This window comes from Equus quagga, chromosome 2 (assembly GCF_021613505.1).
Source record: "Equus quagga isolate Etosha38 chromosome 2, UCLA_HA_Equagga_1.0, whole genome shotgun sequence".
NCBI classification, from domain to species: Eukaryota; Metazoa; Chordata; class Mammalia; order Perissodactyla; family Equidae; genus Equus; species Equus quagga.
Genome location: NC_060268.1, coordinates 163,861,349 through 163,889,050, shown reverse-complemented (window position 1 = coordinate 163,889,050; position 27,702 = coordinate 163,861,349). Strand labels below are relative to the sequence as shown.

The 27,702-nt window shown below is 35.9% G+C and overlaps 1 protein-coding gene across 6 annotated transcripts in view; it reads right to left on the bottom strand.

Annotated features, from left to right (window-relative positions):
• The window catches only part of ADD3 (adducin 3), a 139,039-nt gene that overhangs the window by 41,752 nt on the left and 69,585 nt on the right, over positions 1-27,702 (bottom strand). The window contains exon 1 of one of the 6 annotated variants that reach the window (XM_046653691.1): positions 20,229-20,250. The exons of 4 other annotated variants lie outside the window; for them this stretch is intronic. The gene's annotated coding sequence lies outside the window, so the exon portion shown is untranslated. Of the gene's footprint in view, positions 1-16,655; positions 16,797-20,228; positions 20,251-27,702 lie in introns of those variants that run through there. One more of the 6 variants, XM_046653690.1, reaches the window with a different exon arrangement.

The window sequence follows — 27,702 nt, the reverse complement described above, 5'->3', positions numbered from 1 at the left end:
AGATTCCTAAAGCTAGCAGCTAAATAGACTTCTTTAAATAAACAGTTTTCTCCTCAAGTTAGTTTCCTCAAGCTCAAGGACTTAAGGAAGTTATATAAAATGGCCCTAGTTTTATTAATCTGAAGTTGATTTTTCTGATGTCGTTTTCCAAGATTGAGTCAGTGTCATAGGAAATACATGTGAGTTCATCTAGAACAGGTGTGAAAACCTTTCCACACCTTTGCATCCTGTTTCACCTGACCAGAGCCCATATTCCATCCTAACAAGAGCTATTGTTATTAAATTCCATCTTTTGACGTTTGTTCTGATAACTTCTCTTTCTTAAAATCTTAAATAGCTTTCCATCATCCATAGGATAAAACTCTTCATTGCTCACTTATTTATATTTCCATCATCCCCTCAATATTTCTTTCACAGAGAATTGCTTTACCTATAATAGAAACACCCAAGCCTAAACTTTAATAAAAAGAAAATCCCAGTAAAACACATCAAATTATCCTTACAGTGCTCCATTACAAATTCTTTTGCTTTTCTTCAAAACTATTATATATATACTATATACATTCTAGTGATTCTCCAAAAGCCTAAAAATATTCTTTAAAATGGCTCTTTCAAAAAATCGTGCATACCAGTGGCGTAGTGGTTAAGTTTGTGCATTCTACTTTGGTGACCCAGGGTTTGCGGGTTTGGATCCTGGGCATGGACTTACACACTGTTCATCAAACCACGCTGTGGCAGCAACCCACATACAAAATAGAGGAAGACTGGAACAGATGTTAGCTCAGGGTCAATCCTCTTCACACCCACAAAAAATCATGGTACTGAAGCATTACACATACATAAGCAAACAGGGTGGGGGGCGGAGAACCTTGACATAAGTCTTACACCTTATTTGAAAATTAATTCACTTCTAGGTATTCAAACAAAAACTTTTACATGATATGTTCACAGCTGTACTATTTACAATATCCAAAAGGTAGAAACAACCAAAATGTCCATCAACTAATGAATGGATAAACAATAAATGTGGTATATCCACATTATGGAATATTATTCAGCCATAAAAGGAATGAAGTACTGATACAACTACAACATGGATGAACCTCAAAAACCTCACGCTAAGAAAAGAAGCCAAGTACAAAAGGCAACCTATTATATGAGTCCACTTACATAAAATACACAGAATAGGCAAATCTATGGAGACAGAAAGCACACTAGTGGTTGTCAGGGGCTAGGGGGAAGGAGAAACAGGAAGCGACTGCTTAATGGATTATAGGTTTCTGTTTGGGGTGATGAAAAAGTTCTGGATCTACATAGTGGTGATGGCTGCCGAGCATTGTAAATATACTTAATGCTACTGAATTATACACTTTACAATGGTTAAAGTGGTAAATTTTATGTCGTATGTATTTTACCACACACAAAAAAGTTAACTCGAAATGGATCACAGACTTAATTGTAAAACTATAAAACTTTTAGGAAAAAAACGTAGGGGAATATCTTCAGGACATAGGGCCAGGCAAAGAGTTCTTAGACTTGACACCAAAACATGATCTATAAAAGAAAACTGATATGTTGGACTTCATCAAAATTTTAAATGTCTGCAAAGACCTTGTGAAGAGGATGATATGACAAGCTACAGATCTCAAGAAAATATCTGCAAACCACATATCCAACAAAGGACTAGTATGCATAATATACAACAAACTCTCAAAACTCAAGAGTAAAGGGGAAAAAAAATCAAACAATTCAATTAGAAAATGGGAAAAGACATGAATAGACACCTCACCAGAGAAGATATAGTATACATATGGTAAATAAGGACAAGAGAAGATATTTCACATCATTAGACATTAGGAAAATGCAAATTAAAATCAGGAGATGTCACTATGCAAGCAGCAGAATGTCTAGAATAAAAAAATATTGACAGCCTCAAATGCTGGAGAAGATGTAGAGAAACGATCTCTCATACATTGCTGGTGGGAACGTAAAATGGCACAGCAATGGAACAGAAAACAGTTTGACATTTTCTTAAAAAACTAAATATGCAACTACGTATGACCCAGCAATTGCATTTCTGGTCTTTTAACTCAGAAAAAGGAAAACATGTTCACACAGAAGTCTATATACAAATGTTTATAGTAGCTTTATTTGTAACAATCAAAGACTGAAAATAATCTAGATGTCCTTCAATACATCAATGATTAAACAAACTATAGTATATCCATAATATGGAACATTATAAATACAATAAAAAGGAATGAATCACTGATACACACAACAGCCTGAATAAATCTCCAGTGAATTATGCTCAGCAAAAAAAGCCAATCTCAAAAGGTTACATACAACATGATTCCACTTATATAATATGCTTTAAATGACAAAATTATAGAAGTGGGGAACAGATTAGTGGTTGCCAGGGGTTGGGGAGGGCTATGCTCAAGAGGGACGGAGGTGTACTGAGGAGGAAGGACATGGGTGTGATTATAAGAAGGCAACAGGATGGATCCTTGTGGTGATGGAACCATTCTGTATTTTGACTGTGGTGGCAGATACAAGAACATACATGTGATAAAATTGCACAGAACTAAACTCACATACTTATACATACACACACACACACACACACACACATGATTACAAGCAAAACTGAGAAAAACTGAGTTAAGACCAGTGGATTATACCAATGTCGACATCCTGACTATGATGTTATACTATAGTTTAACAAGATGTTCTCACTGGGGGAAAGTGCATGAGGGGTACACAGGATCTCTCTGTGTTAATTCTTACAATTACATGTAAATCTACAATTATCTCAAAATAAAAAAGTTTAATTTTATAAAAAGGCCATTCCATAATAATGGAAAAAGTCAAATTGCTAGTTTCTATTTCACTGAAGAACGTAATCAACTCTGAAGCAGGGTAAAGCTTAAATTGTAGTTATTTTTAGATATTTTCTGTACCAGAATGTATTTTAAAGCAGTTTAGTCAATATAACTAAATCGCATCTGAATAAAAATGCATTGATCCTATTAGCATCAACTGGTCACTGCAAAATATTTCCCATGATGATCAGTCTAGAGCAGCTTTGGAATTTAAATCTGGTTACATAACAGTTTACTCAAGTTAAAAACAGTTAAAATATAAAGCACCTGGGAGACAAAAAAAATATTGCAAAAAAGCATTTAATGGATACTCTTTGGATTTCAGTACTAGTCTTTATAAGACACAGCAAAGAGAAATATTACCTCAATGGTTGGCTTTGTTAAGAAATTTTTAAAAATCTGGCTGTGGTCAGATCAGTTTAAATTTGTTCTCTATAAGATATTTTCACTTAGTTAAATATAGTTAAAATGTTCTACTAGGAACTTTATGTGATTATTAGACTGAAAAATTTTTAATTATACAGTAGTCCCTCTTTATCTGCAGGGGACATGTTCCAAGACCCAAAGTGGATGCCTGCAACCGCAGATAGTAGCGAACCCTACATATACTATTTTTTCCTATACATACACACCTATGATAAAGTTTAATTTATAAATTAGGCACAGTAAGAGATTAACAACAATAACTAGTAATAAAATAGGACAATTATAACAATATACTGTAATAGAAGTTACTGTAGGTCTTAGCAACCTCAGAATATGTTTTTTTTTTCTTTATTAAGTTGACAATTTTCACCTTTTCTCTTAAAGGAAGCACTTTATGGCTTCTCTTTGGCACATCTCAATTGCCAGCATCACTACTCTTGTGCTTTGGGGCCATTAGTAAGTAAATAAGGATTACTTGAACATGAGCCCTGCAATACCATGACAGATAACCCAGACAGCTACTAAGCGACTAACGGGTGGGTAGTATAAACAGAGCGGATACACTGGACAAAGGGATATTTCATGTCCCATGCAGGATGGCATGGGATAAACGAGATTTCATCATGCTACTCAGAATGGCGGGCAATTTAAAACTTATGAATTATTTTCTGGAATTTTCCATTTACCATTTTCATACCGCAGTTGACTGTGGGTTAACTGAGACTGTGGAAATTGAAACCATGGATAAGGCGGTCTGCTATATTCTAAAAATTTACTTCTATGTAATCCTTTCAAGCAGAAAGCAGAGTGGTGCAGAGTACTGAATTGAAGATAAAGGGACCAGGACTCAAGTCTTTGCATTTCCACCAAATGTTGTGTGACCTTAGAATCGCCATGGAATATTCATTCAACAAGTGTCTGAGCACCTACTATGTGCCAAGCTCCTATTTTGTGGGGATACAATGGCAAATAAAACAGTTCTTCTTGAGGTTTGAAGTCTAGTGAGAAATACAAACAACTAAATAGGCAATTACATCATAAAGGTGCCGTGATCAACTGTAAAACAAAAGGACTATCTCAAAAAGCCCTTCAGATTTTTGCAGTTCTTATATCTTATGATCCTACTGGTGTCCTTTGATATAGTCCCTAATAAGGCAGATAAAGAACCTTGATATGGCTTAGTATGCATAAGAGCTAGAGATTTTCTAATAATAACTAGGTGCTCCTTATTTTAGTGATGGGTTATCATATTATTCGAAAACAACTATCAGTTACTGAGCTCTTACTATGTGCTAGTTACTGGACTTTACATATATTAGCTCATTTACTCCTCATAATCCTATCAGATAGGGGTTATCTCCATTTTACAGATGAGAAAATAAAGTCACTGAGAAGCAACTTGTCTCAGGCCAAAGAGCTAGCAAGTGGAGCCTAGGGATTTAAATCTAGACTGCAGATCTCTAAAGCCCATGGTTTTAATCCACAGCCCAGATCTAGGGGTAGGGAGTAATTCCTTTTCAAATGCCACTTCCAGCTATTTAGTAGTATTGATTGATTGGAAAGGCTTTTACCCAGGCTCAAAAAACAAACAAAAACCAGAATTGCCGTGGCTCGGAAGGGAGTCATGCATCTTCACTATATTGCCTCCCAAGGAGGGATGTTTTTAAGGGAAGTTAGTGGTAGATTCTAGATTCTCTTAACCCTGAACAACTAACGTTAGCATACATCTTTCTGCTTCCAAGTGATATCTGAAACAACTCGGTTCCAGGGTTCCTTCTCTTTAAAATTCACCAACCCTATGTTTAATACCACGTATATGCAGTCACACTTTCTAGTACTTCAGAGCAATATAAACCAATGCAAACCAGTATGAATTCCATCGGGGGAAAAAAAAGACTAGTCTTTTAACAGTGTACTTAGAATAGACAATAATGCAGAAAACAGCTTTTTAAAAAAAGTAATGTTATAAAACTCGTTGTCAACACTCTGGGTTTTTCTCTGGCCATGCAGATTAGAAACAAGATATCAGGCATAAACAAATTCTAGTTTTAAAAATCTTATCCAAATATTTATGCAGTAACTATCCAATACGTATGTTTAAAGAACGTTAGGTTCAAGACACAAATAGATGAAATACTGTAGAATGGTGGGTTTCAAACTTTTTAGAAATGGTAAGAAATATATTTTATACTGTAATCACATACAAATAGTTGAGATATATACCTGAAATAAATTCATGACAGATACTTTCCCTTACTCTGTGGTATATTCTGATATTTCTGGTATTTTCTATGTTAATCTATTTCATTTTTTAAAAAAATGCTGGCCAAATTGATTCATGATCTACTAATTGCTTGTGATCCACAGTTTGAAAAAACACTATCCTAGAAACTCTAAGTCACGGTCAGATGGGAAACAGAAGTGAAAAGAAGCGTATGTATGTGTGTGTGAGAGAGAGAGAGAGGGAGAGATGGGCGAGAGGGGGAAATGAATATGTGCTAGAGAGGTGGAAGGGAATAAGAAATGATTCCTTGATATTTTTTTCAAAAGAAATGTTTATGGCAGGTTATAGCAATAAGATCCTAGTGATTTGTGGGATAATTAAATTTTCCTCCATTTGACAACTTAGAAAGTGCCATCTGTATTACTCAATATCTGTATTACTCAATCTCTTTGCTTATGTTTGTAGTCCCCACAATGTAGTCCCCATAAGTGGCAGCTGAATTGAATTATTTTACTATATCACAACTCCTTCCAAATCAATCTGGTTTGTATTATTTCTAGGCTGGGAATGGTAAAAACAATCTTATGAAGTTATTACTTATAAAAAGTCTTTCCAACTTAAAATTCTTGGCAGTTTTAATAGCTTTCTTTAGAACATAAGCAAAACAATGGCTGTATTTTCAAGTACCAGGCCTATTGCTCCATATTCAAAACAATAACCAATATGACAGGACTTCAAAGTAGCAAATTTGGTTAAAACAACAACAACAACAACTGCTGCTTTATTGAATTAGAGTTTTTCTTGATGATAAAGTTACTATATTAAAGCTTTAGAAAACAACTTGGACTCTGCACAATCTACGACAAGCCACATCCTCAGATCGACCAGTGAAACTTATTTTAAAGTATAAAAGATGTAAGCTAGTTTCAGCTGCTAGCCAACATTTTATATACAACTAGCATGGAAATCAACAGATCTAGAAAACTGAACTAGATGTAGATACAAGTTAAGAAAAATGAAACAAACACCAAAAACTAGCATTCAGTAGCACCGAGTAAAAGAGATGACATTTTCTAAGTGCCCAAATGGAAGAAGATTAAATTATCCCAAAAGCACTAGGATCTCACTGCTGTAATGGCTACTGATTCTCTGAGAGCTCTCTTGGAATATTTCAGACTAGATCAAGGATCACATACAGATGAAAGGAAACTATACTCAGAGGTGTTGAGTGATTTTTCTAAAGCTCCAAAGCTCAAATATCAGATATTGCTATAAAGTCATCATAATGACATTTATTAGCATTGCCATGTCATTCACGGATTGCCCCATGGTCAAAATCTACTACTTCAATGAAATATAAGAAGAAAACCAGGTCCCTCACATATAGTTCATGCAAGTATTTTATAAATACCACTGAGAGGAACAGACTATAAGGAAGGGCTAAAAATTCTAATGCTTCTAAATGGATTAATGGTATGATTGTCTAGCATGCACAGAAAAGTAGATGTACAAATGAGGTATTTGTATAGTGGTGGTTTGCTAGACCTAAATACCTAAGGAACACATTTAAGTAACTAGATTTTTAAACATTAAGAAGTATCCACTAACATATCACCAGTAAGTCAAGGATCTGCCTTATCACTTAAATTCCTTGAAGGCTTTGAAGCAAAAATTAAGAGAACATCTAGTCCAAATCTTGTGTTTCCTAGATTAGATAACTAATGAAAGAAGTGTTCACAAAGAGATGTGCCCAAGGTCATACACCTAGCATCATCAGGGGTAATCTAAGTTCTCCTAGTCCAGGGCTCTTTCCATGACAGGATATTGCTTTCTCTTAATTCATCACCCTATATACTTGGTCTTCTTTTCCATCAATACTTAGCAAGCCATATAAATAAGATGCAGAAGAACATGAACTATTAGGAGATGGGTAGACCTAGAAGCTTAATGAAGTAGGCAAAGATGAATGGTATCATAAAATATCATGGAACATTTCACACAATTTTGACTTCCAAACAAAAAGGAACTACACGCAGGGTAAGGGCTCTTAAACAAGGCTCAAGTCCATCAGAAAAGACCACCACATGGGCAGTGATCAGTATTTTAGGAGTTATAACTGTTAACCTAACAGGTGACTACTATATCTCAATTACAGGTTATCAAAATGACATTGACTGCGCCCTGGGTAAAAATAAATTAAGTTCAAGTTTACACTTTTACCTCTAAAGTTAATCCAGCATCATTTTCAAAGAGTTGAGGGCCTTTAACTATAATGAAATACATTGACACTCAGAAAAAGATTATGTTGGCAGTATCTCCACTTCATAGATAAGGAAACAGAGGTTTAATAATTTGCCTCAGATTACCAAATATTCTTCACCAAATAAGGAATTATTCATGGTTACAGATCTGAATAGGTGTGGCAGAGTTGACCAAAAAAGATAGAAAGGACTGGCTCAAGGGACTGTCATTTTCTAGAAGTATATACAGCTCTTACAACCTTGATTACTGCCTTTCTTTATTGTGGTGCCTAGAAACATATAGAATCACAATATCCAGCACTGAAATAGAAACAGTAAATGTTCTCAAAGTAGTAAAATTAAAAAGTCTATATGGCTATCAAACTGATATAAATGTAGGAACTTATGCCCATTGTCAGAAACTTAAGACTGGTCCAAACCATCCTTAAATTTTTGAATCTTTTAAAATTCTTTTGAAATGACTTCTATTGAGTATATCTTTAAAATAAAACTATAAATTCTAAAGTTCAACATAAAAGTCTAGGAAACAATGAATCTATAGTTGATTAGTAAAAGATACTGTTAATCTGAGCCTTAGCTAAAAATGCAACTTAAAGTCAAGTAAAAAAAATACCAACAATAACAAAATAAACTAGTAACAGTAATTGCAACCCATTGTATTACTAAGTGTCCTGTACTGAATGGAAGTTGATAGCTGGCTTAGTATTCCTCAAAAATATTTTTTTTAAACCCTGTCAACTGGAGGGCACAACAACGAGAGTATTTTGGTTTCAAACTTTGTTTTATAAACAAAAGTAATACTGCTAATTAAGATAAACTATTCTAGCAAACAAACAAAAAATACATCCTGTGCTTGTACAACTGGAACACAGTAGTAGCTAGTTGTAATCATAATATACATTGTTCAAAATGTAAGTGTCAAGTAGTAAGTACAAAAGTTTCAAGTAGGTGCTTGCTAGATCAACATTCAGGGTGATCCAAAGACTAAAGGCATTTACTGCTGGACAAAGTAAAGGCTGAATGTAACCTCTTTCTCACTAAGGTATCAATACTTGAGGAAGAATATTTTATTGATCAACATTACCTATTGCAAAAAACAATGAGCTGGACTTCTGTATTTAAAGAGTGAGGCCTGGGGAAAAGAGAGGCAGTTACCTGCTTTGACACCAATAGGAGTGGAAATAATATTCCCTGGTAACTTGAAAAAAAAATCTTTCATTATAAATAGGTCAAATTTACCAATTATAATGGCCATGCAAGGGGCGGAGTTATAAACCTGAAAACATGTACAAAAAGTTCAGAGAAAGTGTATTTTCTTGAAGTCCAAACTCAGTCATTACCTAGATTTAGCTCAAATTGTTCCCAACATGAATCATTTGGAATAGAAAATATGAAACTGATTTTTAAATAAATATATATATAGTCTTGTAAAATGATGAGTAAAACAATCAACCACAGAGAGGCAATCCCTCAAGTATCTTGCAGACTCTAAAAACACATGGCCTCACTGCCTTTACCCTCCTTTCTACAAAATATGATGAATGTTTTATATATATTCCCTCAGTCATCATTTGTCTTCAACATGAAGTTTTTGGAAATGTTGGGGAAAAAAACAAAAGGAGGATTTTTTTTTTCTCCCTAAGAGAAAGCTGACAGACTAGTGGATTGATTACTCAATGGTGCCTCTCAGACATTTAGTTTCTGTTATTAAGTCCCCTGGTATCAGTGAAACTTTTAAAATTGAGATCCAGGAAACTATCCAGAACTTGACAGCTCATGATAAATGAGAGGTTTTAAAAAGTGGAATCACCGGAGATTATAATTTTTAATGAAAGATTCATTGCTCTCAATTTCTGGAGATATCTTAAATCTTTGCCTTTTTACTATTTGGTAGTCCTTCTGGGCAAAAAGCTTTTTTTCCTTTGGTAAAGAAACATCAACTCTCACATACTTCATGGACTACAGTCTATTTAATTATTTGTGCAGCACTGAACTTGAAAGATTTAAAGCCCTTGCTTTTGACATTTTCTTGACAGCAATGTTTGAGGTCAAATTCACTCTTACCTATTACTACAGACACTCTAGAAGCCTCAGGAAACTTTCCAAAGTGAATATTAGAATACAAGTAATTTAGAAGACTTAACTCCCCCAAATTCTAATCTTACATCTATTTCTCAAGGATTTTGAATTCAAGAAATCCTACTTCCTCATTCTGAAGAAATGCGAACAATCCTACAACGCTCATTACTAAAAATAAACTGAATTTGCAAAATAAAATATTCACCTAAAAGGCTAGTGTAGAAAATTGATTTGTTACTGTGAATGATACTTCCAAAGGTCTATTCCTAACATTGTCATTGGAACCAGTGAGGGACAGGCAGGAGGCTGGAAGGGCTCAAAAAATATGAGGCAAAGTTCCTTATTTTAAAAATTGGAGGGAAATATAAGAAAAAAAATGTTAGAGAACACAGGGTATGAGTAAGTCCCAAAAGCTCATTTTGATCTACTATTTCAGGTATTCCAGCTAAAGATTTTTGGCTTTTATGGCTATAACTTACAAAATACAGCTGCAAAAGTCAATCCAAAAGCTATAGGTAACTCAATACGTTGTTACTGCAAAGAAGTCCGATTTGAAGGAGCTCTACCTTCAGATTTTGGCTAGTAAGGAGGATTTCAAGATCATTACAACCTCATCTGGTTCCTGTCGGGAAAGTCTAATATTGAGCTATGAAATGCAACTTATTAAGCACAGGTAACAGCATTGAAAATCACTTTAAAAAATACTTGGTCATCATATACAAAAATTAAATCAAAATGGATTAAAGACTTGACTCTAATACCTGAAACCATAAAACTCTTAGAAGAAAATATAGGCAGTACACATTGACATGGGTCTTAGCAGCAGTTTTTTGAATACCACGTCTATTCAGGCAAGAGAAACAAAAGAAAAAAACCAAATGGGACTACATCAGACTAAAAAGCTTCTGCAAGGCAAAGCAAACTATGAACAAAATGAAAAGACAACTCGCCAATCAGGAGAAAATATTTGCAAATCATATCTCCAATGACAGATTAATTTCCAAAACATATAAAGAATTCATACAACTCAACAACAACAACAAAACAACCTGATCAAAAAATTGGCAGAGTGGCCCAGGGGCGCCCTGGTTAAGTTCACACTTTCTGCTTTGGTAGCTGAGGTTCACCAGTTCGGATCCCACGTGTGGATCTATGCACCACTTGTCAAGCCATGCTGTAGCAGGTATCCTACATATAAAATAGAGGAAGATGGGCATGGATGTTAGCTCAGGGCCAGTCTTCCTCAGCAAAAAGTGGAGGATTTATAGCAGATGTTAGCTCAGGGCTAATCTTCCTCAAAAAACAAAAAAGGCAGAGGATTAGTACAGATGTTTTCCCAAAGAAGATATACAGATGGCCGACAGGCACATGAAAGATGTTCAGTGTCACTAATTATTAGGGAAATGCAAATCAAAACTACAATGAGAAATCACCTTACACCTGTCAGAATTGCTATAATTATTACCAAGACAAAAAATAACAAATGTTGGAGAGAACGTGGAGCAAAGGGAACCATCATATACTGCTGGTGGGAATGCAAACTGGTGCAGCCACTATGGAAAACAGTATGGAGATTTCTTAAAAAATTAAAAATAGAAATACCATAGGATAAAGCTATCCTACTATTGGGTATTTATCCAAAGAACTTGAAATCAACAATTCAAAGAGATTTATGCACCCCTATGTTTATTGCAGCATTATTCACAATAGTCAGGATGTGGAAGCAATTCAAGTGCCCATCTACTGATGACTGGATAAGGAAGATGTGGTATATATATACAATGGATTAGTACTCAGCCACAAAAAAAGACAAAATGGTCCCATTTGCAACAACATGGATGGAAGGGTATTATGTTAAGTGAAATAAGCCAGACAGAGAACGAAACACCACATGATTTCATTCATATGTGGAAGATAAACACACGGACAAAGAGAACAAGTGGTTAACAGAGGGTAAGAGAGTTAGGGGCGGGTGAAAGGGCTATAAAGGGGCACATATCGATGGTGACAGGTAAAAATTAGACTGTTGGTGGTGAGCACGATGCAGTCTATACAGAAACTGATATATAATAATGTACATCTTAAATTACACAATGTTATAAACCATTAAAACTTCAATAAAATAATTGGTCAAAAAAAGTGAAGGCAAAAAAAAAAATACTTGGTCATAACCTGCCATTTTATAAATCTGATAATGGTTTTAAAGTGTAAGTCCATGAAAAGAGATGTTTATCAACCTCAGAAACTTGTTTTTGTAAAAAAAAAAAAATCTACTTTTGTGAAACTAGTTTTTTCAAATGAATCATCCCTTAGATCTAAAGTTTGGTATTACATATTGTAGTGGATTGAATAGTGTCTCCTAAAATTCATGTCATTACCTCAGAATGTGACCTTATTTGAAAACAGGGTCTTAATTTGTAATCAAATTAAGATGAGGTCATACAGGATTACGGCAGGTTCCAAATCCAGAGTTTAGTGTCTTTATAAAAGAAAAGTGGACACCGAGACACAGAGGAGACACACAGGGAGATAAAGCCATGTGATGATGGGAGTAGAGGTTGGACTAAAGCAGCTGCAAGCCTAGGAACACCAAGGATTGCTGGCAACTACTTACTAGAAGCTAGGAGAGAGACATAAAATAGATTTTCCCTCAGAGCCTCACCCTGCTGATGCCCTGATTTTGGACTTTTGGCTTCAAGAACAAGAGAATACATTTCTATTGTTTTCAGTCACTCATTTTGTGGTATTTTGTTATGGTAGCCCTAGGAAACTAACACACATACTGTTCCAGTGGAATTTCCATCCTAAATTTTAGGAGGCATCTTACCCTCATAACAGAGTGGATAGATAGCGCACCTTTGCAGAATCAGTCAGCTCTTTAAAGATAACAGAAATCAAACTAGCAAACTGAACAACATTTGATATACGTAATGGCATGCAACAAAGATGTCTTCTACAATGGCATGACTTTGGAAAACTACAATGTTAGACCTAGAAACAATGTTACCAAGCAAATCTGAAGCAAGAAGACATGAATGTTCTTGTCACATGAGATTCTCTCAACAGAAATTTCTTGTTAAAACTCTATGAAGATTCACAATGAACACCAACCACAAATTAAAAATGCAGTGGGCTCTACTGCTTTCTATCATAGCTGAACCATTGTTAAAGCAATTATCAAATTACAGAATATTACAGTCTGATAGAATGTCTTTTCATTTAAGAAAGGGTGGATTAAAAAGGTCACTTGCTCAGGTTAGCCAGTTTCTTGTCATGTGTACATACTTGCTGCATTTCTGCCCTTCTCCCCACATTAGAGAACATTAAACCCTAACCTGCAGATCTGGGTCCCGAGGTTTACAAGAAACCATAAGAAACTAGCTTAGCAGCTCAGCATCAAGTTAGTCTTACTGCTGCTCCCATTCTGATTGTTGACTTTCACTTTAGCAATACTTTCATCTGATTCTTAATAATCAAATTCTGTTAATCTCTCAGCCCCTCCACTTAATCTAAATCACTTAAACCTAAATCTCTGTCTTGTTTCTCTATCAGGTAACTCCAAATACTTTCAAAAGTGAAGGTCTGTGCCTGAATCTTATTTCCCAGGTCTCAGTCTTACACCCTTCTATCAGTTTCTACTGTTTGCTGAGGTCACCAGATAGCTCACACCTCAGCTTACAGTGCAGGATCTTTGATGTCAAGCAGATCTCCCTGATACTGATTCTCCATCTAGACTTCTACCAATTACTACCTTTTGCCAAAATACCCTGTCCCTGTGCTGCCTACATCCCAGGTTGTGACACCTACCGTTAAACCTCTCACAAACTGTCTGCACACCTGGGCTCTTTTCTATTGCCTGTTGTAGGAATTTGCCCTGTTGTCAAGGGCCTGGATTCCAAATCCTTGTCAGGCATGTTCAGCCACTCTAATTTCATCACTGACGCTACTCTTCTTGGTAATTTAGCTGTTCTTTTTCATTAAACAGATTACATTGGAATTTTTTAAAACACAATTTTTGATGAAAACAAGCTTCTACGTGGAGAGAGGGGTAATGGCCAGTAAAGTAGTCAACATTTCCTGAGCATCTACTATTGTCTAACATTGTTTTAAGAATGCGGCATGTTTTAATTCATTTAATCCTCATAATAACCCTAGAGAAGTAGGCACTATTATCATACTTGCTTTACAGATGAAAAAACAGCAGAGAGAAGTTACTTGTCCAGGGTCACACACGAATATGTGAGGAGCTGAGATATAAATTCAAGCAGACTTGCTCCAGAACCTGTATTCTTAATCACTATCCCATGCATCTCTACCTTCCCCTACCCCCGTTGCCACTCCTACTTCCCAATGACCTTTTCAAATTTTGAGTAATTTCAAATTTATACCTGTTTAAGATCCTTTGGTAAATATTTCCAACTCCTCTCCTACCACTGCCCCAAATCTAAGTCCCTACTGCTAATGTGAACTCTTTGGCAAAACATATATTTTCATAGATTGGATTTTCTTACAATGAAGTTTACCTGAACATAAAAGCAGGAAGTACAGGGCTTGACACTCAGGAATTTGATTATTAAGTCAACAATAAATAAGTAAAATCCCCCGGTCATTCACCAGATATAATCTTCCACAAAGTGTAAACTAAACTATAATTGTGAGCTTTACAAAGAGATGGATGGGAGACTGCTGGATCCTAGACTATGTATGCCCCATTATTTCATCTATAACTGTGGTGGTCATTTATTGCCATATAGGCTTACTGATTCATTTAAAGAGTCTAGGCTCTGTTGTCATCAGTGCAATGGAGTTCATTCCAGTTCCTAGCAACCCTGTGTACAGCAGAGTGGAACCCTGCCCAGTCTTTTTGCGCCATGCTCTCACCTTCTGGTGCTACATCAGACAATGCTCCACTGCTATTCATAGGGTTTTCATGGCCAGTTTTTTCAGAAGTAAGTGGCCAGGTCCTTCTTCCTAGTCTGTCTTAGTCTGGAAGCTCCGCTGAAACATCTCCACCACAGGTGGCCCTGCTGATACTTGGTAGCACAGCTTTCAGCATCACAGCAACATGTAGCCACCACAGAACAACAACTGACAGATGGGTGGTGTGGCTGGTTCCTTTACCATGAAAGGAACTCGGGCCACTGTGGTGAGAGTGCTGAATCTTAACCACTAGACCACGAAGGAGGGCTGGCTACATAGGCTCTGACCTGGTATAAAACAAAATTTAGCCTTGAAAAGTAGGCCTAATCAATATGAATAAGAATCTTGAAAATGTGTGCACACATTTTGATATTTTATGACAATTAAATCACATAAGAGAAAAGAGATTGAGATTCTTTTCCAACAAGAAGAGACAGTGAAGAGCCTGGAGATGATAGGAAGATAGAGAGACAACAACCCAAGTCTCTAATTCACAGCTGAAAACTGAAGTCTTAATAAAAAGTAAGAAAATCTGAAAGAAGATCTAAAAAGTCTAATGTCAAGTTCAGGGAAAAACAGAAAGCATTAAACTAATTCATCATTTAATTTATGAAAGAAAATTAATCAAAAACAGAAATGCAAATTTTAAAAGGATGAATAATACCTTTGTAAGGAAAACAGAAACAAACATTTATAAATGCAAATAACAACTCTTCCAAGAAATAAAGTCTTCCCTAATATTACCTAATTAGAACCAAAAGAGAAATAGTATCTTTAGAACTTAAAGGTGTTAGAGCTTAATAAGATATAAAATATTATTACATCTAGTCCTACCCCCTCATTTCTCCATATGAATAAACAAGTCCCAAGAGAGAATGTGACTTGCTGAAGTCCCTCAATTTATCTCTCTCAAGACTTTTGACATTATCCAGAGTAGCATATAATACACAGAATGCAGATCATGTGATCTGTCAATATAAGATTTAAAATACAAATTGCATTTAAAAAATTTCCTTTAACTACAGGTTTTGGCTATAAATTAATTTCAGAAGCTACTGTACAATAAATGTTAACTTTTATGAAAAAGAAAAGTCATCTAATGCCTCAAGCTCCAATTTCTTGGTTTTAAGGGGTTTGTAGGTATGTACTCAGGGTTAACACAAAAAACAGATTTTTTTGTCTGTTTTCATAAGAATTTAGAGCCATTTATACTATTCTTTAATAATGAAAATGCTTCTAAGCTTTCATGGTAATTCACTAGAGAGAGCAAACTTTATGACTCAGCTTTTTGTGTCCACTCACACATGCCTGTAGGTTTCACTTAAACTGCTTGCTATATTTTAAATTCAGGCTTGGAGTAGAATCCTTGTTTTTTGGAGGCTCAGAAAGACTAGCTCAGTTCTATAGTGCCTATTTAGCTGGACTTAAAGCCCACATCAAGTACTTTGTCAGAGAAAAAGCAGTCTTTATGGAGCTTAGTAATTTAAGTAGCTCTCTAGGGTTTGGTAAATATTTTATGTCTACTTTTGATCTTTACTGTCAAGGAAGGTAGAGTTATAAAGTGTTGGAAAGTATTATTTTAAACATCTAAAAGATAGTATGGATACCAATCCTCGGGGTTCATGGTTACAATTGAGAAGCACAAAGCTATGAACCATAATTTCCCAAAAACATCGTTTTCTTAGTGGCTCCCCTGGAGTCTCATCTTAAAAAAATACCTAGGAATTAGCCTGGGGGGGTTGTAAAATTCAGGCTCTGAAAATAGGATGGCTCCAGGCTCAGGTCTATCGCCCAGAGACTTAGAGGAAAATGATGATTCTCCCAAACAAAAGCCATTTCCCAGATTGATGCTTTGCTCACCTTATTTCTCACACACTTGGACTGTTTTCCCCTCTCATCTCCATTCATCCAAATCTTAATCCACACTCTGAGGTTTGATTCAAAAGCCAACTACTTCCATGATGGCTTCTCCAATCTCCTCCATCAGAATTAGCCTTTTTTTCCCTTAGTGTTTCCAAAGCACTTTGTCATAGTCTGTGTTGCTTTTAAATCGAGTATGTCTGTCTGTCCCAGTAACTGGGTCGACATCTTTTTCCTTTCTTCATTGTTCACTTACAGTTACTCAAGAAGGGTTTATTAAATTCAGTGAGGTGAGTAGGGCTATTGACTCATAATATCCCATTCTCTACTTGTCTTTGAATAAACTAGGGCAAAGATCTAGAGCAACCCTTGAAAACTGGGCTAATTGTGGTTTGATCAGAATGGCCAGGTATCCAAGTTGGTTGAGGTAATGAATATTGTGACCTGCATATGAAATGTCTTAAGCCTACTGACAAGTAATCACAAAGAAGTGTGAAGGTATAAAAAGAGAAATTTTTAAAAATCTATACTGCTGTGTTTTGAGACCAGGTACAAATAATGCTACAAAAATGTCATCTTCACCAAAAAAACTACTAATCCGATCAATTAGCAAACACTAATTCAGCTGTTAGATAAAGGGTATTAGAAATATAAGGCACAGGTCTAGGTCCTGCCCTTAAGGACTTCCCAGTTTAATCATAGAGAGGACTAAAACATGACCACAGGGAAAGACAACCAACAGTAAAAGAAAAAATTTATAGCAGTCACTTGATATTAACTGATCATGCCCAAATGGAGTTTTTTTTCCTAATCATTATCAAAGTAGAAGCTTTAATAAAAGCTGTCAGCCCCCAAATAAGCAGTATTTTCAAATTATTTTAAATATAACTATCTAAAAACTGAATGCGACATATCCCATAAGAGGGTTTGATATTTCATAAGATAACTTGAGTTTGAGGCTGTTTTTCTTTATACCAGTTTCTTGGTGTGGCTTTCAAAATTCAAAACAGGCTTCTAAGTGGATATTTTTCATACCTGAAAGATGTATTGAAATCATTTAATTTATTCTTGTCTCTTTGTGGACAGGAAGTGAGTAAACCTGCAAAAGTTCATCACCATTATTAAAGCACTTTTTCTTCTTTGTTCTTTTTTAACTGTCACGGCTTTTATGCCCAGCAGTCACTGACAGTCAAATGTATTCTGAAGCTTGGTCAAAGCTTGTTTTTTTTAGGGTAACACTCAAAACAAAGCAAATATTGGCTTAGTTATGACACTTGTTGTTCTAATACATTAATAGCCCATTGTTCACTGTGGTTGTCTCAACAAGATAATACATTGAAAAACAGCGTTTCCTGAATAGGAAGTGAATTCCCACTGTGTGTCACAGGACCCGAGCCAAAAGCTGGGCTCCAAAGGAGAAACAGCAGTCCCCTCTGGGATTGCATAACAGACCAGAGTAATGACTAGACTTTCTTCTCTCTCTCTTGTTCAAAATGGCTTTCTGCTTCAGCTCAAAGTACAATCTATTTGACTGATTCTGCTAGAATAGGACTGTTTTTCTAAAATAGTTTCAAATGTTTCAGATAAAGTTTGTACAACATCCTGTAGACAGCAGTATCCTGTATATTTCTAACTACAGAGAATTTCCCTAGTCGTAAATGCCACAATAGATGGGGTAACCTGACAAAAAAGATATCAGAATACGTCTCCAAGACATCGTGTGACCATTTTCAGGGTTAGTTTCATACAAGCAATTGTTTAAGTTATTATATGAACTACAATAATTGCACAGGGTTTTTTTTTTCTAGATGAGGAAGACTGCCCTGAGCAGTGCCAATCTTCCTCTATTTTGTATATGGGATGTGACCACAGCATGGCTTGATGAGTGGTGTGTAGGTCTGCACCCAAGATCCGAACGCAAGAACCCCAGGCCACTGAAGCAGAGCACATGAACTTAACCACTATGCCACCAGGCCGGCCCCAGAAACAGGTTTATATATCTCAGATACATTTTAGCAGGGAAAAATGGAGGCTCAATTAGTTCAAGCATCACAACTTTGTTTATTTCATTTATAATTTGATTAGTGAGAAACTGATGTCACTAGCAGATGCACATACAGAAGAGTAAGCCTTCACAGTAACTGACACTACCCTAATGAGACCTTAAGACCCCCTTTTTAAATACTGAAAATATACTTTGTTTTCCTCTACTTTCAAAGACTCTATTTGAAGACTTTCTCTGCTCAGCTCCACTTATCAGTGGATATCTGAAAATATCAACAATGGAAGAAATAGGAACAGTTGTCATTTTAGTAGATTCCAGCAATACTGTCTCTGTCATCTGGGTATTCCCACCATTTAATGCAGTACTTGGCTCCTAGAAGGCCTTCAATACATTTTGCTAAACTGAACCATACGTCAAACAACTGATACGAAAATTAACATGGAATACCAGTAGTATAATTATGTAGCATTACTTGGATAATAAATAATAACTCAGGTTTTAGAGAAGTATACATACTCAAGGTAAGCCAAGCCTTCTGCCAAGAAGCTAGGGTAACCAGCACACAATCACACACAGACTCTCCTACCTCCAGGCCAAGAAAACGTCTTTTTATCTTTCTGTTGTAATTACACAAATCAAACGATGAAGTTCTTGTACCATCTTGCTTTCAGGACAGCTGTCATTTGACAGAATTACACGAATAAAATTGTGAAACAGGCAATGCTAAACATCCTATGTGTGATACAGCAAAAATTCCTCCTTCTGTTACTTTATAACTTTGCTGTGTAACTTGATAACTTTGCTGGCAGGATGACAATGTACAGTTCACCTCTAAGGCTGCTTCCTCAGCATCAAATCAGAAAACTTTAGCTATGTCAAGCAATATCAATTGTAGCATTCAATGAAACAAGGAGATGGATTAGAAGACTAGAATGTGAAAACAATTTAAACAAGAGGGCTGAAGCCAAGTTTCAAAGCCCTTAGGATTAGCTTTAAATGGTTGGATTCATTGAAAATTACAAGGATCCATTTTAGAAACAAACATCACCTTACTTAGAATCTTTTCCTCAAGTATTCAAGCTTGATAAAAGGATGTCCCTTCACTTCTGGAATAGGTTTTATACTTTTGAAATTGATTTTTTTAGAAAAAGAGAGTTTATGTAAAATATAGTATAATATTAAACTTCTCTTTTTTACATTCTTAGATTTTCAAATAGCTTAGGCCATAAGGCAGGTCAAATAAATTACAGACCACACAACATACACAAAAGATGTTTTTAATTTAAATAACAGAAACTTCATCTAATTTGGGGTATATAGCTTAAATCAACATTCCAACAAAAATACCATGTAAATATTATAGTTGGAAGGGACCTTAAAACTCATCTATTCCAAATTCTCATTTTATAGATGGTAAAACTGAGGATCAAGGAAGTTAGGTGACCTGCCCACGATCTCACACTCAAGTTACCAGATTTTGAACCCAACGTTACTTCATTAATCTACTGAAAAATGATTTCCAGGGCAGTTCTTACCCACTCATGAATGGCTGGGACAGTAGGACCCACCTTTGGTGTTCTAGCCAGAGAAGTTGGTGAGGGGTTTCTCCATTTTCACACAACAACATCACCTCTTTCCTATAGCACCTGGGTTCTTGGTTCTGTCCCAAAATGGAGGTAAGAGAAAAGACTGATAGCATAACTATATCTGATGGGGAGAAATGGAAAAACTTAGAAATAATACAAATATCTATCAAAAGATAAATGATTAAATGAATTATAGTACACTCATCCATATACTGAAGTACCATACAGTCATTAAAAAGAATGAGGTAGATATATAATGGTATGAGTAATATAATCTAATTTGGATTTAGTAAAAAGATATCCACTCACTTTCATAGAGATTTTCTGGAAAAATAGAGAAGAAACTCCCCCCTGGGGAACAGGATTCAGGGATTAGGGTGGGAAAGAAACATTTTGTCATATGCTCTTTGTATTGTTTTGTCCTTTTACCATGTGCATTTTTTAAGTTATAAAATTAATACTTTTTAGAAGTATATTAAAGCAGAGAAGGGAACTTCTGTAGAGCCCCGGGAAGACTCTGGTGAGGAAGATAAAGATGAGGTCTATCAATGGTAATTTGATCCTCTACATCTAACCTACTTGACACATTATCTAGTGGTCTAGAAAAGACTTCCCAACCCTTTTCACGTCACGGTAGGTGGATTAATTTTCACTAATGCAGTATGGATAAATAAGATAAAACTTGTACAGCATACTAGTGTAAACAAGAGGGGATTTGGGGGCAGCTATATAGGGCTTGGCGAGAAAAATTCACTCTGTTTTCTTTGCAGTACATAATTATTACAAGAAAAAAAGTATTAAGAATATTAACTATTGACTATCTATAAAAGTTCCATAAACTATTTAGAAAATCTTCTAATTTCAATATTTAACAGCAAACTGGTTGGCAAAGCTTTGCTCTCGACCAACTATAAAAGTCTGAGTGACTATATTCTCCTAGAGTTTAAAGGGATAGTAGAAATCATCTAGCTCAGTGGATTGAAACCAACATTTTTTTTAAACGAAATAGAACAGAAAACAGCAGTGTTTTCTGTGCTTTAAGAAAAACTTATTTCAGAGATTAAGTGGTGTGTAGGCAGTGTGTGTATTGGGTCATGATGCAAAATATATTGAAAAAAAGTTTGAAAGTCACTTACCCAAGAGTATGCAAGTAAAAACTGTACACTGAGTACAGCAATGTTTAATGAAATGTCCACACAATACTTGTGGCAAGACATTCACCTAGTTTCAACTTGAAAATATATTTTCTTGTCGAGGAGATGATTTATACAGCTAATTCTACTGCTCAGGTATTAAAAAGAAAATTTCCAAAATTTCTGATATACACTATTTAAAGCAAAACTTTAGTCTTCCTGTCATTTATAGGAATGATTCTACATTAACATCTAAACATTGTTTCTCAATTCCAATACATTCCCTTTAGCATTTCTGGAATAGGCATGTGTTTTTATAAAGAGAATTAGGGTAGTCTAAGCTGGAAAAGATCTTAAGAGAACTAACCCAAATTCCTAGTTTTACAGGTGAAGAAACTCATGTCCAAAGAAATAGCCTCTTGATTCCCAGGCTAGTGCTTTTTTCTATGATATCATGCTTTTACTTTATTCTTACATGCTTGGATATTAGAAAATAGCTAAACACAATTACTATCAAGTTACAAAGAGGAAGCTGAAGCAAGGAAATGCTAGGAAGTCAAGTCCAAAAAGGATGACACAATGTTACTCCTGCAAGCTTTACAGAAATCTGCTGCTTTCAACATTCAGCTTTGATTTCAACTGAGGCAAGTGGTTCAACTTGCTTGTACTGAATGAGTGTGTCTACCCCACAAGGGTACACAATGAACACACACACAGAGGAAGACAACAGTCAGTATAGACATCACAAAGCACAGCCTCTCTCTCAGCATGCCCACTTTGGTCAGTGCATAATTAAACACTTCACAGGCATTTAAACCTCAGCTACCAAAAGAACCCCAATATGTGAGGGGGAAAAAAGACCCCATTTGCAAAGAAAAATTGCTGAACATGGACCTCACTGAATAACAATAATTCTCCTCTAGTTCAACTTACTGTTCACGTCACAAACTCTAGAAAGAACACAGAGGCACAGACCAGGCATGGAACAGAACTTTGGGCTGCAGTCTTCCCCAGCTCTTCTGACAAATACTCAACAGCAGCAGGACAAAGCATCATTATAACAGAAATAAAGGCTCTTTAGATGCTGCCTTTTTTTAATTCAATGAACCCACTCTTACACACAAAGTTCATGCCATGATGTCTCAAAATACAGTATTGCCAGATTATGCTATTAATGGGTCCAATAAATTCAGTGGAAAACACTACTTCAAGCATTTTTATGTTAAATAATTAGCACATTTGGGACAGTATCAGTATTTTTCTTAGTTTAAATAGTCAGTGTCATCCCTCAAACAATTAAAAACAATAACAATTCAGTAAACTGTTTAAGGGAAAAAAAGCTGACGAGTAAGCTAATAGGAAAAAATTTGGCTGAGTGATAAAGCCACAGGCCCCTCCCCAAGAAGAATATTACATGTTACTAGCAGCTGGCACAAATTAACCATCTATCTTATCTATGCTTCCCCCTAAGCTGTGCACTATCAGTATTACAATATACAATCCATTACTTACAAAAAAAAATTGAAGCTGTTGTACATTTCTTAAGCCGGTTTTTGTGTGGCAATTCTGATGCAATGCTGCCCTAAAAATGAACTTTGTTTTAAACAGTGAGATATCCACACTCGGTGCGGTTAGAGCAAGGGTGGAGCCCACTCTAGGGGAAACAACACACCCAGGCAGACTTCAGAGAGAGCAAACTGCACGTTAATATTGCCACAACATTTTTCAGGGCCTTGGAGTCAAAATTAATTGGTTAATCCTCTTCAAAGAAACGGGGGAAAAGTTCATGTTTATAGATCAGCTTTCCTGCCATGAAATGAAATATAGACTCATTTCTTTTTTGTGAGGGAAGTAAAGATAAAATGCAAGATAGATCATGCAGATCAACCAACAGAATGTTAGGTGGAAGTGGACTACTATAGAGGAAGTCCAACCATGCCAACTTCTAAGTTTAGCAACAGCAGCTTCTACACATCTCAAGGTGTCAGCAACATTGCTCACTCTAGAACTTTACTTTGGTCTATTTGGCCAAAATAGGGGATCCAAACATGAACATAATAAACATTACCTACCCTTTCTACCAATGCTCTAGTTCTCCTGGCAATGCGGAAACAAGAAAAGCATTTTCTTATCAACTAACTAGCAAGAGTTTGACTTCAAAAATAAGAGATTTGATTTATGGACATGCTTTGGTTGGATACTGAAATGAACAAATAAAATGGAAAATTATTTTGATGAAAATCACTAATATGCATACTGTACCTTAAATTTTACAATCACCCACTTTTTTTTTATTGAGTTAATGAAAGGTTACAATCTTGTGAAATTTCAGTTGTACATTAATGTTTGTCATTTGTGTTGTAGGTGCACCACTTCACCCTTTGTGCCCACCCCCCACCCCACCTTTCCCCTGGTATCCACTAAACTGTTCTTAGTCCATAATTTTAAATTCCTCATATGAGTGGAGTCATACACAGATTATCCTTCTCTTGCTGGCTTATTTCACTTAACATAATTCCCTCAAGGTCCATCCAAGTTATTGCAAATGGAATGATTTTGTTCTTTTTTCTACGGCTGAGTAGTATTCCATTGTATATATGTACCACATCTTCTTTATCCATTCGTCTGTTGCTGGACACTTAGGTTGCTTCCATGTCTTGGCTATTGTAAACAGTGCTGCAATAAACATTGGGATGCACAGGACTTTTGGGATTGCTGACTTCAAGCTCTTTGGATAAATACCCAGTAGTGGGATGGCTGGATCGTATGGTAGTTCTATTTTTAATTTTTTGAGGAATCTCCATACTGTTTTCCATAGTGACTGCACCAGTTTGCATTCCCACCAGCAGTCTATGAGGGTTCCTTTTTCTCCACAACCTCTCCAACATTTGTTGCTATTAGTTTTAGATATTTTTGTCATTCTAACGGGTGTAAGGTGATATCTTAGTGTAGTTTTGATTTGCATTTCCCTGATGATCAGCGATGATGAGCATCTTTTCATGTGCCTATTGGCCGTCAGTATATCTTCTTTGGAGAAATGTCTGTTCATGTCTCCAGCCCATTTTTTTATTGGGTTGTTTAATGTTTTGCTGTTGAGTTGCGAGAGTTCTTTATATATTATGGATATTAAGCCTTTGTCAGATATATGACTTGCAAATATTTTTTCCCAGTTAGTGGGTTGTTTTTTTGTTTCAATCCTGTTTTCATTTGCCTGGAAGAAGCTCTTTAATCTGAAATCACCCACTTTTCCAAATAATTTAATAAGAGTTTTGATTTTTAAAAAAATTTCTGATTTCCAAACAAGATACTTGATAGGATGAATACCTACCATCTAAAAATCTTCAATAGTGTCTAAAATAATTTACCAGTTATTGAAACTGTTACCAAACCCCCGATTACTGTTCAAAGTGATTTTAATCAATAGTACTTTCTGTATATGCACATTCAGAGACACAACCAACAGTTACTTTTACTTAAACTCCTATAACTCATGAAATAAAAAACAGGTTTCTCAGTAAAACACCCAAGCATGTAAAAAATAAGCTATATAGTTATTTACATAGAATTTAAAACAAACAATTGGAAAAGGTGGGAACGACCAGGAAAATATTATTTTTAATGATACAGGTTGTCACATTACCCTCACCAACTGCTACTCCCTCACACTGGAACAACAAATCAGTCTGGAGTATTGAACATTTCAATATTTTGAGAGAGGACCACCTAGAACACCCTCTTTCAGGATCCTAGGGAGGGGCTGCTGACTGACCTAGCCTCTTGTTGGACTAATGAAGTCACTCTTGCCATATAACTTAACCCCCTCCAAAATACTCCTTTCATTGCCGAAGTGCCTGACAATTATTTTTTTCAACCATATATGTTATTATGAATCCCTTGCTCCACCCCTTGTTCTTTCCTATCTCACCCCTAAGCTGAACAACTCAAAGGTAGCAGTTGGATATGAGGTTTGAAGAATCCCATCTTGATACTTTTCAGATACGCACTGCTGGAAATGTCTGTTTTCAAGTCAAACTTCACTTTCACAGCTGCAAAGGAAATGACAAGAGAAGAAAAACACAGCCAATATATATCAGCAATTAATTCCATCCACAATTGCCCAGCTGTTTGTGCATGGAAGAATCAATCTGTTTCCTTTTGGGGCTTTCACCACTGAAAATTGATACTGCACATTCAGAGACACAAGCTGTTTGTAACATGTCAGGAATGTGCACAAGATCACACAGAGTTGAAGAGACAAAATGAAATCCAGATCTAGTTTTCTTGGGATTTGCCAGTATTATTTCATAGCTTAAAAAAAAAAACAAAACATAAAAACATCCTAATCACAGAGAGAGCAAAATGCACGAAAAAATATTATCCCCTCTCAATATCATCCTTCCAATAAAGAGGAAAATTTGCCAATGACATCAGATTTAGTATCAAGAATAGACACTGATTTACTGGCATAGACAAGGTGTGACATTCTTAGAAATCCACATGCCCCCAGTATGTTAAATCCAGCCAATAATTTTTGGACTAAACAGCTGCCTGCCCAATGTGTAGTAAGACCCCTATAAAAGAATCCTTATAAATGTGAAAGCTGTTGGTTCCCCACAGCTTTCACCACAGTCATGCAGAAAAGCAAGTATTTCTTGGTTAGTTCAGACATTATTTGGCACTCATGTACACCTGCCTGTCTCAGGGATTTATGTAAATTTACAGATCCAATCTTCTAGGATAACTCTCAAGCAATCAAATTTCTTCTTCCCTCTCCCCATCAGTTTTGTGGATTTTAAATAAAAATACTCTCTACTGCGTGTCAGATCTTAACAACTATAGTATGGGCTCATGTGCAATTCAAGAAGTATTCTATACCCCTCTCTCCCTGCCTGCCAACTCCAATTTTATTTCAAATATTTGTTTCATTTAAATCTTATAAAATGCCATTTTGTTATATTCTATTTTCAAACATGCAGTACGTAAAATAACTTGTGCTGTCAGTACGTAAAATGACTTGTGATTAATTATTGTTATGAATGTTAGAGAAAAGAGAAAGATGACATATTTAGAACAAAATAATTCAAAACATATTTTAGCTATCCTTACTGATTTTTTATATGAAACTAGGTATTTCCATAATTGAATTCATGGTTCTAAGGACCTCCCCATTCCCCTTCTGTTGCATAACAGTTCATGTACTCCTAATGCCCATACATTCTCAAATATAACTTGGATGGGAACCTCATTTTGGGCACCAATAGGGGCTGCAGCTTAATCAACAAAGAGAAGATAAGCTCTCTGCTCCAGATACAAGAGCAACATTCCATAAGCTTCAGAATGAAGATGCTCTCAAGTGCCAGAACTCAAACCAGCACAATGAGAAGTTGTTTCTAACTAAAGTGCTGTGAAAGCACGAAGTGTGATTTGTTAAAGAAATACAAGGCATCTCAAACATGTGGTAGACTGAAAACAAAGCACAAAAGCAAAAAAAAAAAAAAGCTTTTTCCTTAACAAACATCATCTGATCAAGGATATATTGGGGGGAGGTGGAGAGGAAAAGTTTAATCTTTGGCTGATAGTGACACTAACTTCTAGAAATATGGTATAAGTATTAGTGAGTGACTCAAATCGTCATAGGGATGAGCTTTGCTTGGCAAGCTTCAGCTTTGTGGGACATTCAGACTACCTTGAAATGTCTAAGGGCAGGAACCTCCACACCTATAAGGTTGACTAAGGAAAGAAAAGGTTTTTCTGAGTTATTTAAATAAAGCCACTTAAACTCACGATAGTCTAACTAGAGCCTGGGGTGGCATTAACAGAGACACTTCCAGTGAGGAGGTTGTTGATATAAAATTGTTGAGTCATTTTAAAAGTGATTTTTTGGGGCCGGCCCAGTGGCACAGTGGTTAAGTTCACACATTCTGCTTCTCGGTGTGGCGCGGGGTTCGCTGGTTCAGATCCTGGGTGCGGACATGGCACCACTTGGCAAAAGCCATGCTGTGGTAGGCGTCCCACATATAAAGTAGACGAAGATGGGCACGGATGTTGGCTCAGGGCCAGTCTTCCTCAGCAAAAAGAGGATTGGCAGTAGGTAGCTCAGAACTAACCTTCCTCAAAAAAAAAAAAGTGATTTTTTTCCCTCCAACAATTTATAGTATTTTAACATTGATATTTACATGTGTTTGTTATTTTATTATTAAGAATTTCAAATATACAGCAAATCTGAAAGTACATACAAGGAGTACCTAGATTCTACCATTAACATTGTACTATACATTTTATCACATCTCTTCATCTATCCATTCCTCTATCCATTAATCTTA